Raw genomic sequence first — 9,756 nt, 5'->3', positions numbered from 1 at the left:
GGACCAGAACAGCACGAATATGCTCCCTTGCAGGTGGTTTGAATTAATGTGCAGGCAAACCCAAGTCTTCTTCTGGGATCAGCTAGTGCTTGTTCCCAAGCCCTGCATATACCAGAGTGTTTCTCAAGGTGTGCGCTTGGACCACCTGCATCAGGCTCACGTGGGAGCTTGTTAAAAAGGCAGATTCCTGGGAGCCTCCCAGATCCTCTGATTCAGAAGCTCTTAGGGTAATGCTGGGAAATCAGCATTTTTAACAAACTCCCCCGGTAATTCTTGAACATGCTATAGTTTGAAAACCACTGCCCTGCCACTTGTGAAGTGCTTTTCCATAGATTGCCAGGCTCAAACCCCAGATTCTTCAGAGGTTTGTTTCCTTATGTCCTTTTCCGTGCTGTTGCTGTTTTCCTCTCCAGTTAGTCAAGCACCTCAAACCAGTAGGTCCCCTCCGTTAAGAAGACCTGAGAAACCAGAGTTAATTTCCCTGCCAAAGGTGACGATGAAAAGAAAATCACACAAGCTTAAAAAAAAAAAATTAAGACCAGAAGTGAGATACTTGTAGTGGAGGGTGGAGAGACTTAGTCGTAGCTGAATCTTTGTCATGACGCCTGGAGCAAGACTGGGTTCGAACCCGGCTTTGTCAGTTTGGTTCAGTTTCCTCATCTGTCAAAGAGGGGTAATAAATTATTTACCTTATAGGGTTGTGGTGAGGATTAAATGAGTTAATACAGGTAAAGTGCTTAAAATAGCACCTGGCTCAATGATAGCAGCTAGTTAACCAAGGTGGCAGAGAATGCCATGTTGACAATCTACAATTCAATAAATCCAGCGTGTCTCCAAGTTACAGGTGGTAAAACTTAAGTGCTATTGTCATCCTTTGTTGTCTTTAATAAAGATGTAAGAAAAAATATTAACAGAACCAAATGTTAAGAAATGTCACAGTGCCCCTTACACAGAGATTTCCCAACTTTAGCGCTAGTGTTATTTGGGGCCTGGTAATTATTTCTTGAGGGTCCGGGGACTGTCCTGCGAATTGTGGATTTTTTTTTTTTTTTTTTACCAGCATCAGTGACCACTGCCAGTAACAGTTGCAACAACCAGAAATGTCTCCACACGTTACCAAAGATCCTCTGGGGGGTGGGGCAAGATCACTCCTTGCTAGGAATTGCCTTACTTACATTTTCAGAAATGTCCACCAAAATTATATTCTCTCATTTTCTAACACCTCCACCTAAGGTGGGGAATGCTAATAGTCTATCATTGCTCCCAGTTTACAGATTAGATGATACTGAGATTAAGCAGCTTGCCCAAGGTCACTTAGCTGGTTCTCAGGATGGTTATGCTCCCAGTTTAGTTCTTGATTAATTGATACCCTCCACATCCATGTCCATGAAGGGCAAAACAGTTGTATGCCAGCTAAAGTCCTGTAGTTTCTGATGACCTTTTATCATTTACTTTGGCACAAAGCGAGTAAGCAAGTATCGCAAATTCAAAGTCTTGCCCTTCACAGGTAGCCCTCAATCATCTTCTTTCTAGAAACTATCCAATAATAATGAAAGTGTCTACAGGCTTCTATACCTCAGGAACATGATTCCTTATTCTTTCATTAGACGTTCACAGAACATCAACCATGTATGTACTGCTTACCCTGCTACCCACTGAGGAGTATAAGGCAATTAGGAGGGAGGACCATCCCTTACAGAGCTCACCAGCTAGAAGAGGATCAGTCACACACAAACACACATGGTAATAATGTGGGTAAGATAAACAAGGCTGATAAAGCATGCAGGTATGAAATAGCTCTGAGCAGGGGAAATCGCAAGAGTCTGGGTTTGATGGAATATTCTATGTGAGAAGTGGCAGGACATAAAGCTAGACAGGCAAGGAGACACTAGAACATAAAGGGAATCTGAAGTTCCCCTAGGAGGCTGGATTTTATTTTGTGGGTGATGGGGAGACTCTGAAAAGGGAGACCCAATCAGACTCTGTTTTAATATAATCAGTCTGGCCTAGATCAAAAAGGGGGAAAGACCAGAAAAGAGCAACATTTTGGTTTTGTATGAAATTAAAACCCCCAATATTTACTGCAAAGTTTTTTCCCCCAAAGATCCCAAGAAAAAGAACAAATCTTAAATAGAAGAAAAGATACAGCTGCTCTGGCCTAAGTGCAGAATCCTTTAATACTATCTTCTGGATGATATACATGTGTGTTTACTCAAGTCTCAGACTTAATTGGATTTAAATAAGAATCTGAGCACAATCACCCAGAAGGCCTGACATAAATAGGAGAGTAGCAAGAGGTCAGAGAAGATACATCCTGTCTGTTCCTATTGAAAGCAGATTCAAGCCTTCCCCACCTGCATCCTCCTCCCCCTCTAGTAAAAAGCTGCTCCTTATATTACTAAGCAACAAACATGCATTTGGAAAGTCTACATTCAACAACTTCCATCCTCACCCCCACTCCAAAAAAGGTCAACCAAATGCTATAATTTGGATTTATTTCTTTTGTTATCTACGTCAAGCATGATTAAAAAAATGCTTTGAAAAAAAAATTGCTTTGTTCTACTTTGGTTTTAACAAAAAGCTGCTTCGTTCTCAATCCAACTTTAAAGCTAAAGTATGGTTGGGACGCTGGCCATCATTTTGCAGGCTTAGGTTGGCATGCACACTTGTAGAACTTGATTCTTTTCCTTCTAATTACAGCTGTCTGCCTGCTCTAGGATGAAGCTCTTATGGCCTCATGACCTGAGTCTACAGCATTCATATGCTCATGGTTAACTAGGTCTCTTTTAATCTTGGAAGTTAATTATGTTTTTTGAAAAAAAACACGGTTGCAGGGGAGAGGCCAGGAGAGTCAGGCTGGCAAAAAGGGCATCTGGGGGCTTGAGGCCATGGTTACTTACTGATTACTACACAAATACTTCAGTATTGTAGCTCATGGAATAGCCTGTGCTGTATTCTGCACCAGCTGAATGTCAGCTCTGGGTATAGTTGACTCTAAAATAGAATGTTGTTCTGCTCCATGTGCACTTCTTGAATGAAGAGAGAGGGGAAAATTTCTCAAAGGAAGTGTCTTCACTTTATGACTGAGAATCTTGACCATAACATGTAATTTGTTGAGAATTTACACTGATTTTTCTTTGCCAATTTCTAAAGTTCTCCTGATTACAAATTCTTTTGAATCCTTGTTCTTAGAACAGTTGTGCAATTAGCTGTCAGAGAGACAAGGGTAACCTCATAATAAGGTAAGTGTGGAAAAGAACCCTTCTACCTATGAGTGTGAGAAAGAAAACAGAAGGGGAGAAAGAGAAATAGTGCCGAGGAGAAAAGCAGGAAGCAATACCCATCAATGATTTTCCTGTCCCCACAGCATTTTAATCAATGTTATGCATTTGGTGCTGCTGTTACATATAGCTTTAGTAACAATAAATACTGCATATGAACAAAATAAAATTGTTTAGGCCTAAGTAGTGAAACCGAGCAGGATCCTGTGGGGCTCCTGGGCTTGGGAGCCTTTCTTTGTCTCCTGTTTCTTGTTTGTAGGGAATAGACTCCAGCCTCCATGATCTTCCCTGAGTTCCAAAAGGCAGATTCCAACTGTTGCAAATCAGGGAAGGGAGGGGATGCAGAGACAAGGCAAGGCAGGAGCAGTCAAGAAACAATAGTGCAACCTTGCGGCAGGGTCCTGGTTATGCCTCAAGGGATACACATAACAATATCTCTGAGCTCTTCTACAAAACTTAAACCCCAAAGAAATGGAAGATGTTAGCATTCTTCATTCCAGAGAAGGCCACAGTTTGATAACTTCAAGAAGCTTAGCAGGAGATCACCTGAGATCAGATTAAAGGAACCAGAGAAGCTCATCAGGAGACCACCTGAGGCCAGATTAAAGGAGTGCAGGCCCTGCTCACACCCTGATCCTTATCAGAAACCCTACCCTGGAACCATCGTGATAAAACTCTTCACCAAATACCCTCTGGGTTGGGACACCCAATTTTGAGGGGCACAAGCCCGCTGTGTCCCCCATTTGCCTGGCAAAGAATAAAGATATTCTTTGCTACTTCACCCTAAACTCTATCTCCGAGATTCAGTTCAGCACTGGTGCACAAAGGCCGAGTTTTCGGCATCAGTAGTCAAAGAGAACTCAAGCCTATGAGTTCAGTCCAGTTTTGTTCCCATGTGTAAGTGGTTTTGCAGGTAAATGAGGAAGAGTATTCGAAATCTCTGCTCTCTCGGAACTCCCGGACAGGACAGTGGTTGTAGGTTTGGAATGCTTAGAGAAAACTGTCATGTCCCAAATGAAACCCACCTTTGACTACTGATTTTCCTATATCCTCTAGCCACCAATTAGCAATTAGAATAAAAATAGTGAGAGTAATTAAAGAAATAGTTCTCCAGATGTAGTAGGCCATATGTTTACTGAACACCAATTCTCTCTCTTTCTAAAAAACCCCTGAATTTTGTTTTAATGTATACCTGCCCACCTCCCTACCCCCCAGGCGGAATCCAGATTAGTTAGCACTGTCCAAAAGAAATACAGAGAGTCATATATGTACCTTAAAATATTCTAGTAGTCACTTTTTTTTTTTTTTTGCGGTACGCAAGCCTCTCATTGCTGCGGCCTCTCCCATTGTGGAGCACAGGCTCCGGACACGCAGCCTCAGCGGCCATGGCCCATGGGCCCAGCCGCTCCACGGCATGTGGGATCCTCCCGGACCAGGGCACGAACCCGCATCCCCTGCATCAGCAGGCGGACTCCCAACCACTGCGCCACCAGGGAAGCCCTAGTAGTCACATTTTTTAAAAAAGTAAAAATAGGGCTGCCCCGGTCCGGGAGGATCCCACATGCCGTGGAGCGGCTGGGCCCGTGGGCCATGGCCGCTGAGGCTGCGTGTCCGGAGCCTGTGCTCCGCAACGGGAGAGGCCGCAGCAGTGAGAGGCTCGCGTACTGCAAAAAAAAAAAAAAAAAAAAAAAAAAAAAGTAAAAATAAACAGGTAAGATTAACTTTAATAATATATTTTATCTTATCTAACATTATTTTAATATATAATCAATATAGAACTTATTGAGATATGTGATATAATTTTGATATTAAGTCTTTGAAATCAGGGTATGTTTTTCACTTACAGTACATATCATCTTAGACCAGCCACATTTCAAAGTGCCCAGTAGCCATATGTGACTAGCAGCCACCATATTGGTCACTGAAGGTCTAAGTTGACTACATTTCCTTGGAAACTATAATTCGTCTGGAGCCTAAGATTGCCCAGCCAGGCTGACAGCAGAGACCTTGCTTGAGGGTAGAGATTCTCTTTTCTCTCTCCTGCTGGACAAGAATAAGAAAGAATAAAGTCCTGATTAACACTGTCAACCTTCTTGGTACTACAAGAGGAACCAGCCTTTGGATGACATTGACACTGAATTAAGTAGAGAGGAGAGAAAGAAAGAACCTAGGGCTTTGGCGACATTGTTGGGCTGCTTATCAAACTCGGAGTTTGCCCTGACTCTGGACTTTCCATTTAATGAGACAGTATTTGTCCTAATGGTTTAACCTGTCTTGTGTTACTTGCAGCCAAAAGAGTCTTAACTATATACAATTTGCAGCTGGTATGTGGTTGTTCTTTGGCCTATTAATATATCCCTCAAGGTTATGAAATAGTAGAGGAAGAACTAACCCACATGGAGTTGGAGGGAAAAAAAATATATGGAAAGCACTTGAATTTACTGCATTAAATATAATGTTTAGAATGTACAACATAATAGCCATATGTATAAGTAAAAATCATCTGCAAAGCACTCATGTTCACTTTCTGTTCCAGAGCCGGGCATCTGAATTCTGAGAGAGAACAAATCCTAAGGAAAAAAAATCCCACCTTAGATTTATCTTTATAAAATAAAGTTATCTTTATAAAATCTATGTGAACTACAAAGTTATGAAGATGAAGGGAAAGCTGTTCAATAAAACGAAAGCCGGGCTTCCTCAAAGAGGTACCTTTAGAAGTGTGGTTCTATTTTAGGTTTCTCACGAAGTGCTAATTAGAACATACACTTCAATTAAAATTAGATTGCACTTCAGGAAGTGAATTATTAAATGACCTAGCACATTTTGATGTTTTCAAATGCTGAAACTGCCAGCTTTGGAGGACAATGAGTCTTTAATGATAATTTATTCCCCTCTTGTCCCCATTATTGCTAGATAGCTGGGAGCCCTAGATACTTACAGGGCTCCTGGGACCCAGAGGAGGGTACCAATTAGGCAGTTTGGTTTCACAAAGAAGCAAAGATTGCCCTGAGGTGAAAGACTCTGCCTCAGACGGCACACCCTTGAACTTTAACTGTCTTTATTGCTTGTCAGTAGAAGCCAGCAAAGAATTTGGCCTTTTCCTCACCATTTCATTATCTCTACTCTTCAGCCTAAAAAGCACATACTTTCTCTTATTCTGAAGGCAACACTAAAGACAGCAAATTTACCATATACATAAAAGAGAGCAACCACTCTCTACTAGTTTTAGTAGCTACTGCTTCCAAAAATTGCCTTAGGTCACCTAAAGTTGACTGCCCCTAGAGATAAACATCTGAAGATTTTACATAAGTAATGGGTGTTTTCAGGACAGCATAATTACCTGGGGCTCCATGAAAGTGACAAGCAGCAGCCTCAAGGTTACTGAATAATATATGGTTGCATGTTTGACTCATACATAGATAGAAAAAAGAACAGAAAGTTCAATCATCATGTAAATGACAATTTTATTCCTTTTTTTCCCCATTCATTTAATTACTTCATTCAAAACAACTTTGAGACTCTATTTTGTGCCAGGCCCCGTACTAGGTACCTAGGATTTTATGAGGAAGACAGCAGATTTCTACCTTCTCAGATGCCCCCATTCTGGAGGGGCAGGGTGGATGCAGCAGGTGCAGAGGGGCATGGAGAATGGTGAATGAGCAGATTATTAATTCCCATAAAATGCTACCTCCATGTACCTGGGGAGGCCAAGGAAGGTTTCTCTATTGTCTTAGAGAGTTTCGTTTTATCTAAACATCAGGGGTCTGTACATTCTACATTTCTTTTGACTCTCTCAACACTTAACCACCTTTCTGGCTACACAGTGAATTCAGTGACTTCAGATTGCCTGGTGAGAAGACACTTTTCCTTTGCTTGGGAGAAAGTAACCATTTTTGAGTTTGCAAAAGTCAGTACTTAATCATAAAAGCATTCAGAGAGTAGTATATCCTAGTCTTCTGGAAGTTCAGACTCCAGAGCCAGACTCCCTGGGTCTGAAACCCAAACTCTGCTATTACCACATGTGTAACACTGGTAAGTTGCTAAACCTCTCTGTTCCTCAGTTCCTTCATAAGTAAAATGAAAACTTTATAGGATTTTTATGTATGTGTATAGGGATGCATGCATATAAGTTTATAGAGTTATTATGAGGATTAAATAAATTAACTTACTTAATAGTACCTGAAATATAGTGTTAGCAGCATTATGTCTCCATACAAATGGAATTGTATGTTACCTGGTGATAAGGTTTGAAAATCAGTAAGTAAAGTGATATTTAAATATAATCAAATTTTCCATGAAAATCCTCAAGAAGTTACCTTTTTGGAGACCCACGGCCCATCTCTCAATATGTCTAACACTGTCAATTTTTCTTTCAATAGTGGAATAGATTCCTGTTTCTCTGATTAAACACCAAGTAGCGTAGTAAGTTTGCATGTAAGAACCATGTCATTAAAAAGTCCATGTTTTTAAACATTAACCTCCTGCTGAGAAGAACTCAGGAACTGATCTAGGGAAGAGTGAACTCCTTTTTCATCCCTTCTTAGTACTGCCTCCAGTTACTCGCTTGGCTAACTCTCTAGCTTTCTTATCTTTGCTCAAATGTCATCTTCTCAATGGGATCTACTCTGTCCAATTGTCCACCACATGATACTGTCTACCCATCAATTCGTTAGGATCTCAGAGATTAAAAAGACAAAGCTCAATTGTTTTGCTTGCTATGGTCAGAGAGAGCTATGCAGATCACCCACAGCTTCTCCAAGCAAAGCAGAGAGCAGACTGTTACGTTAATCTTACATAAAGTTTTGGGAAACATGAAGTTTAAGGATTGGCAGAATTTCAGAGGCATGAATTCATTGGTAGAAGAAAGATTACTCCAAAAGACTGCTGTTGATTGGTGGGTTGGCACTCAGAGGTATGTTTTTTTGGAAGGAGTTCCTTTCTGATTGGCTGACTTTTAGAAGAAAGGGATTGACACTGATTGCTTGGCTTGTAAAAGTGTGTTCACAGAGGTGAGTTGCCCTGATTCACTGAAGTTGTCTTGTTACTAGAGCTACAAAAATAACCAGTCTTTTCCTATCAGTGTGGAACTTTTTTTCTCACTCTACACTCTCAGTCTCCCTTATCCTGCTCTACCTTTCCCCCCTGTTGTATTTATTACCTTCTAAGGTAATAGATGTTTACTTATTATGCTTACTGTCTTTATTGTCTGTCTTCCCTTGCTAGATCGTAAGCTCTACAAGTCAGGTATTATTATTTGTTTCATTTTCCTGATAAATCCCACTTTTCTAGGACACTGCCTGGCACAGAGTGAGCACACAATAACTATTTGTTGAATTATTGAATGTTTGAACAGTGTCCGTCCCAAGCAAGAGTAAAGAAGACCAGTAAAGTTTATTTCTATACCTTTTCCTCCCTCCCTGGACAGTCCTGGCCCACCTGCAAATACGTCTTTTATTGTGATGCCCCGTTGATATGATAGGAATATACTTTGTCAACATTTTTTATTCTCAGGGGCATATAGTTTTTTAGTTTGAATCTTGTTTGAGGGTGGATCCAGGTTTTGGGGACACTCTTCAAGAAAAAAGAATACACAAATACAAAAAGTTGCTTGGAAGGGCCCATGCATATGGAGCTCTGACTCTTCAACTTCACTCATTCCAGCCCTGCTTCTGGGATACAAGACACCACTCCTTTCTCTTATCATTTTGGAAGGAATTTCAGACAGTAGCAAATTGGAGAAACAGTGATGTCTCCTAGCATGATCTATGATGTCAACAACAGAAAAGATTAAACTAAAAGGTAAAGAGAAAAATAGTAAAAAAAGTAGTTTGAGTCTGTCAGCATAATACAAGTTAAAGTGATTTACCTGAACCATTTAGGTTAATTACCATGAAGCACAATAGGTAGTACGCATGTCATTAGTTTGACGGCTTAACTTTAGCTGCTGCGAGGGAACCTGCACTTGATTCTATGATGAGCCAAGGAGCTTCTTCGGTTTCTGACATGCAACCGAAACCTTTCAGATTTTTTTGTTAAAAGCAAAGGAAAGCTGGAACAGAGTCACAGTGTGTGAGGCAAATAGCAATCGGAGGGAAAGGGGATGCTATAGACATTAACAGCATCCACAGCCTCAAATGACCTTTCATTCATCTCCAACCAACACTGCATTGTCTGTCCAGTTAGGTGATGCTTTGTTTAATTGCTTGATTGATCTAAGTCTTCCCAACTATACTGTGAACTTCATAAGAGCAGGGGCCCCTTCCAAGTTCTTCCTGCTCTCTCCCCAGAGACATGTCAACATGTCTGGCACATAAAAGGGCTCAATTAATAATTGTAGTGTAATTTGTTTTATGAATGAATACATGCTTTCAAGAAAAGTTGTCTCCCTTTAGAATCTTTGACTTGGAAGGGCATCTCCCTATTCTTTTGTTTCATTTATTTCTACATCAATAACTTCTTTTCTCCTTAAGCCCAA

The sequence above is a fragment of the Tursiops truncatus genome, chromosome 3, assembly GCF_011762595.2.
Source record: "Tursiops truncatus isolate mTurTru1 chromosome 3, mTurTru1.mat.Y, whole genome shotgun sequence".
In the NCBI taxonomy this organism is placed as follows: domain Eukaryota; kingdom Metazoa; phylum Chordata; class Mammalia; order Artiodactyla; family Delphinidae; genus Tursiops; species Tursiops truncatus.
The sequence above is the reverse complement of the archived record's forward strand: the minus strand, read 5'-3'. Positions refer to the sequence as shown.